We start from the raw sequence: 6,886 nt of genomic DNA on the forward strand, positions 1-6,886 counted from the left end.
GAGTTTCCTTTGTATACATGCTTGATTAGCAGTTCTTTAAAGTCCATATTTGTCTCAATTTTTTGAAAGCATCTCATTAAAGTGAATAATCAGTCTAAACAGGCTTCTCTCGTGGGGGGCCACATTTCAATTTTCTCTCCCAAGGGACCAATTAGTACATTATTGAAAAGATACGGTTTGACACAATATTAAACATGATTTACTTGCACAAACATGCACACTTAACCCCTCCTGATCGCACGTGTGCATTCGCCTCTCATGCGTGTGCATACTCACCAATCCCACATGCGCACATATACTCACCCTTTGGGTGCATGCATACACACACACACACAGAAACCTTGCATGTGCACACATGTAAACCTGGCCCTCATGTATACGCACACACAACTTACCCCTCCCACACAAATGTACTCCCCTCCCATGTGCGCAAAGGTACTCATCCCTCCACCCCTCCCACCCACACACTGGTACTCACCCCTCCCACCCACACACTGGTACTCACCCCTCCCACCCACACACTGGTACTCACCCCTCCCACCCACACACTGGTACTCACCTCTCCCACCCACACACTGGTACTCACCCCTCCCACCCACACACTGGTACTCACCCCTCCCACGCATACACTGGTACTCACCCCTCCCACCCACACACTGGTACTCACCCCTCCCACCCACACACTGGTACTCACCCCTCCCACCCACACACTGGTACTCACCTCTCCCACCCACACACTGGTACTCACCCCTCCCACCCACACACTGGTACTCACCCCTCCCACCCACACACTGGTACTCACCCCTCCCACGCACACACTGGTACTCACCCCTCCCACCCACACACTGGTACTCACCCCTCCCACGCACACACTTGTACTCACCCCTCCCACCCACACACTGGTACTCACCCCTCCCACGCACACACTGGTACTCACCCCTCCCACCCACACACTGGTACTCACCCCTCCCACGCACACACTTGTACTCACCCCTCCCACCCACACACTTGTTTTTTTAATGTATTTTATTACAACGTGTATCAAAGTAGGTTACAGCCAATAAACACCCCGGGAAACATAATTCCCAACAATCAACTATTAAAGTCTGTACAGATTTTTCCCCTTTTTCACCCCCCACTCCCCTGCAATGAACAGCTCCTCAAACATCCCCCACCTTTTCTCAAGCTCCCCTGCTGAGCCCCTTAACTCATATTTTATCTTCGCCAACCGCAGGAAGTCGTACAGGTCACTCAACCACGCCACTACCCCCGGTGGCAATGCCAACCGGCACTCCAGCAAAATTTGTCGTTGTGCAATCAGAGGCGAAGGTCACTATATTGGCCGTCCTCCTCTCCATGAGCTCCGGCTTCTCTGAAACCCCGAATACCGCGACCAAAAGGTCCGGGTCCATCTCCTCCTCCACTACCCTGGCTAAGACCGTGAACACTCCCGCCCAGAATCTTCCCAATTTTTCACAACTCCAAAACATGTACGCGTGATTCGCTGGCCCCCGCCCACACCTCTGACACTCACCTGCTACCCCCTGAAAGAACCCAGTCATTCTCGCCCGAGTCACCCTATGCACCACCTTAAACTGTATCAGGCTCATCCTTGCACAAGAGGTCCCGTTTACCCTTCGCAGTGCCTCACTCCATACTCCCCAATCGATTACCATTCCCAACTCTGCTTCCCATTTCTCCTTGATCTTCACCACCCGCTTGCCTCCCTGCTCCCCCAGCCACTTGTATATATCCCCAATTCCCACACACACACTTGTACTCACCTCTCCCACACACTTGTATTCACTCCTCCCACGCACACACACACTTGTACTCACTCCTCCCACGCACACACTTGTACTCACCCCTCCCACGCACACACACACTTGTACTCACCCCTCCCATGCACACACACCCATGCACACACATCTACTCACCCCTCCCACGCGCACATTTGAAATTTATTTCTAGGCTCAGAAAAAAACGACATGACGGAGTGACTGATTCGACGTATTAAATGGTTGTCTGTAGACTGTCCACAATGATTCTTCATGCAAAATATAGGCTTTTTTGGACAGTATATGACCCGTCCCATGCACACACATATACTCGCCCCTCCCAAGCGCACATGCACACCTCCCCCACACCTGCGCAAATATGTACACTCCCCCCTCCAGTGTGCACACATGCCCCTCCCCTACGCAAACATGCACACTCCCCGCTCCCCTTGTGCACACAGACACACATCCATCGGGTGCGTGCGCACACACACACACACACACACACACACACACACACATACGATGCCCCTTGCACATGCACACTCACCCCTCATGCACACACACTTGCCCCATCTGCATCCCCTCACTGTTAACCCAAAGGTGACTTTGCTTTCAGTGAGATTGGTTCCACGTTCTAGAATTTCCTCCCTGGACCATTCATCTCTTTAAATCCTTTTCCTCCTTTATGACCTTCCTTAAAATCTGCATCTTTGACAAAGTTTTTGGTCATTCTTCCCAATATCTTATCTTTTAAGTGCACCTGCAATTTTTTTCTCTTACACCTCTGAGAAGTGTTTTTACATTAGAGGCGCAATATAAATTAAAGTTATTGTTGACAGGTTGTAGTCTCCCCTTCCTGTCAAAGAGCAATAGAACAAGAGCGTGAAGTTTTTTTGTCAGTGATTCGGGAATGAAGAGAATAGAATGAACAAAACAGGAGAGTTAAATATGCCATTCTATTTTAACATTGTAAAGAAACAACATGATTTGAAATAGATGCTACAGGGTATTCCAACATTCTTTCATCTTTCAGACCTAGATGGAAACTCTCTCTGTTTGATCTTGTTTCTCTGCTCCCGGCTTCTTAATTTCCTTCTCTGTATGTACTTTTCTACTTCCCACCTATCTCCATCTGCTTCCATGTAATATGTTTGATCTGTGCCTATACTCTTCTGCTCCTGGCTACCGGAAATATTGCATTAATATTTAGAACAGCTACATCCATCTGTCTGTTTCTAAGCAGAGGGGCTCCTATTTACAAATTAATAATAAAATAAAATAGCAAATGCTAAAAGAGTGGAGCAAGTATGTGGAACAGTTTACAGAACAGGTGGTGGAATAGGAAGCCATAATGAGTTTTAAGAAAGAATAAAATTGTTTGTCTTCAACAAAATGGGATTCCCGGCTGTTAGAAAGGTACACTGACAGTCATCTTTTGACTAAAACTGTTGCTTTGTTACTGGGGGCGGTGTAGCAGGAATGTCACTGGACTAATGCTGTAGGGACAAGCCACAGCAAGTGGTGGAATTTAATTCAGTTAATAAATCTGGAACATAAAAGCTAATCTCAGTAATGGTGCCATGACAACTATTGTCTGATTGTTAGAAAAAAACATCTGCTTCCTGATGTTCTTTAGGGAAGCAAATCTGCCATCCTTACCTGGTCTGGCCTACGTATGACTCCAGACCCACAGCAATGTGGGTTGACTTCTAACTGCCCTTTAAAATGGCCTAAACAAAGGCAATTAGGGATGGACAACAAATGCTGGCCTTGCCAATGATGCTCTCATCTCAAGAAGGAACAAAAAAGGCAAATTGCTCAAATATAGCCCAAATCGCAGGATGCTCACACTGTTCCAATTTTCTATCCTGAAGAGTCTGAATATTATGGCCAAGTTAAGTGCAGTTATGCACAGATCAAAAGTCAATTTTGAACAACCATTCCGTGGGGTAATTCAAAGTGCTAGACCCAGAGGTGATAGGGTAGCATTTTAGTGCTCTATGTCAACCAATCTTTATTATACAATTGAAATTAAACCCTTCTGTCAATCTCTCCACATTGGGATCATTCTAGATCACCCAGGTCCTTTAATAGCAACTGAACTGGAGCTTACATAGACTGCAGAGGTTCAAAGAAGGGTTCACCACCACTTTCTCAAGGCTAATCAGGGACAGGCAATAAAATACTGGGCTAGCCAGTGACATCCACAATCCCATGAATGAATAAAATATTCATATTATTGAAGATGACAATAATTTATAGTGCTTTCATGTAGAAAATGTTACGGTGCTACAGTGTTGTGAATAAATATATCCTTTCCATTTTGGCATATCGAAACAACATGGATCAATTACACCACTATCTGATCACAAAACTAGCTACAATTTTGCTTGGGCTTTTAAAAATTCTTATTTAGTTACTTTCTTCTGGTCTCATTACTTCATTTTGAAAACTTTAGGATGCAAATCCTTCAAGCAAAAATAGTCCTGGAATCTATTCTAATTACCCATCCTGAACTGATTACCAGTTCATTTATTTTTAGCAGGCTACCCGAGTCAGGCTCAACCCTCCACACTATCCCCAATAAGCTCTACCAAACAAGCAACTCTTATTTGGAAATTAGTTCATTTTCTTACATTTAATTTAATCAATTCCAACCACCAGTCAGGAGATTTGGAACCCAAACTCAGTAGTGCATGGGTGAAATTCTCCGCCTCCCCAACGCTGCAAACACAAACCACGATCGGGCATCTAGACAAAATGAGATCCTGGCACCCTGGTCGAGGGCAATAGAGGATAGTGCCTTGGTGCCAAGTCCGTGGACTTGGGGTGTCCTCCTTGGGATCAGAGTGGTTTGGCTCAGACCCACCATTGCTACAGTCTGACTTTTAAACGCACCCCTTTGGTGCTACTTACGGGCACTCAGCACTGCTGAGTGCTGCCTGTGTTTGTTAAATGCTCAGGTGGTCTCTAGTCATCTGGGAGCCCACCCAGGCCGCCCCTTTGGACACCCTCATACCCCAGCTGCACCATCAAGGGCCAAGCTCAATCAGGAGGCAACCAGGTGTTGGCACTCCTTAATTGCAGAGGAAGCAGGGGATCAACAGAGCTCACCACAACCAGAGGACACCTGCACCACAGCCTTTGTAACCCTCCAGGGTTCTCTGGGCAGAGGACTCACCAGTGACCTCCACCCCTCCGGATCACCAGCTGTTTCCTCCTGGTGAGACCGGCAGTGCTGACTGCCTCTGCCATCATCTCCCAGGCAGTGTTCAGGGATGCAGGCTTGAGCTCTGCTCCTCACTGGCATGAAGCTGTGGGTCCACAGGTCTTCTCTGAGCCATCTTGGTGGCTGCAGTGAGTATTTGGTAAGTCGAGTGCTTAAGCTAACTCTGGCCTCAGCAGTTAGAATCCGCTGGGCTGGGAAGTTCTCGGAATTCGCGGCAGCGGAGTGCTGGTCCATTAGCATATCCTGAATTGCTCCAGAAATAGCGCCCCAATGGAAAGCCAACTGCACACAATTCTATAATAATCTTAATAATCTTTATCAATGTCACAAGTAGGCTTACATTAACACTGCAATGACGTTACTGTGAGAAGTTTGCCCCATATCAAAATAAAAAATCTGTTCAGATTTTAGTGCAAAAATTGAGCAATTATACTAAAGCTCAATGAGGTCACAATATTCCCAATTTAGAAAAATCTAAAATGGTTCAAGAATATTTTTAGCACTTAAACAGCAATGACCATCAGTATCACTTTTATTTACTTGCAGGTTCATTTGTTGCATTAATGAAGTCTAAAACTAGCTTGCAAATAATTAAACAGATCAGAATGAGACTGCAAACATTCAGAATGGCTTCAATGCAAATTGGTAAATCCATTTAAGAGGGGACAAAAATACATATAAGTAATTATTTTTGACTCCTTGCATTAGAATGGAACTAGTGTTCATTTAAATTCCTGGCATTACATTGTTAATTTTATGAGAAACACTTATGACAAAATGTAACATCGCTGCACTTGTAAATAATGAGCTAATACGCCTGAAAACAAGGAGATCTCATTTTCCTGACTTATGTTCAACTTATAATAAAACTTGCTTGTGATTTGGTACGATGTTGAAGCTTTTGTAAATGTTATACATTGTAATGGCACTGGCTCACTGGTTGCAAAGCTTTTACTTTATAACTTTATTGCATCTAAACGTATTTTTAGAAAAAGCAGGACATTCACTTTTTGAAAATATTTGTGGGATGTGGGCTTCGCTGGCTAGGCCAGTATTTATTGGCCAACTCCAATTACCCCTGAAAAGGTGCCTTTGCGAACCACTGCATTGGCCAACTCAAGTGGAATAAATTTGAGATTGTTTCATTGCTGTAAATGGGTGCAAATCTGCAAAAGTAAAGGCAATTTATCGAATTACCGGAACCCCAAGATTATGACATTTTGGAAGCAGTCTTCTATTGAAGTTACACTTCTTCACTCAAACTTTTACTTTTTGGAACTGCAGCCAATGCATTTTCACCCAATTTGTGTTGTGTACTAAGGTAGAGAGAACATAGCACAGTACAGCACAGAACAGGTCCTTCGGCCCTCAATGTTGTGCCGAGCCTTGTCCAAAACCAAGATCAAGCTATCCCACCCCGTCATTGTGGTGTGCTCCATGTGCCTATCCAATAACCGCTTGAAAGTTCCTAAAGTGTCCGACTCCACTATCACAGCAGGCAGTCCATTTCACACCCTAACCACTCTCTGAGTAAAGAACCTACCTCGGACATCCCTCCTATATCTCCCACCCTGAACATTATAGTTATGCTCCCTTGTCACAGCTTCATCCACCCGAGGAATTAGTCTCTGAACGTCCACTCTATCTATCCCCCTCATCATCTTATAAACCGCTATTAAGTGGTCTCTCATCCTCCTCGACCAAGATTCACCTCATAGCCAACACCAGCAAAATCAGATTGACAGGTCATTTACTTAAATGTTGGTGGAGACCTGGCTGTATGCAAATTAGTTTTCATCTTTGCCTATCAAACAGTGATTACACTTCACAATAACTTACTGCTTGTAAAGTTCATTGGGGTGGTACAAGGATATGA

Source organism: Scyliorhinus canicula, chromosome 13 (assembly GCF_902713615.1).
Source record: "Scyliorhinus canicula chromosome 13, sScyCan1.1, whole genome shotgun sequence".
NCBI classification, from domain to species: domain Eukaryota; kingdom Metazoa; phylum Chordata; class Chondrichthyes; order Carcharhiniformes; family Scyliorhinidae; genus Scyliorhinus; species Scyliorhinus canicula.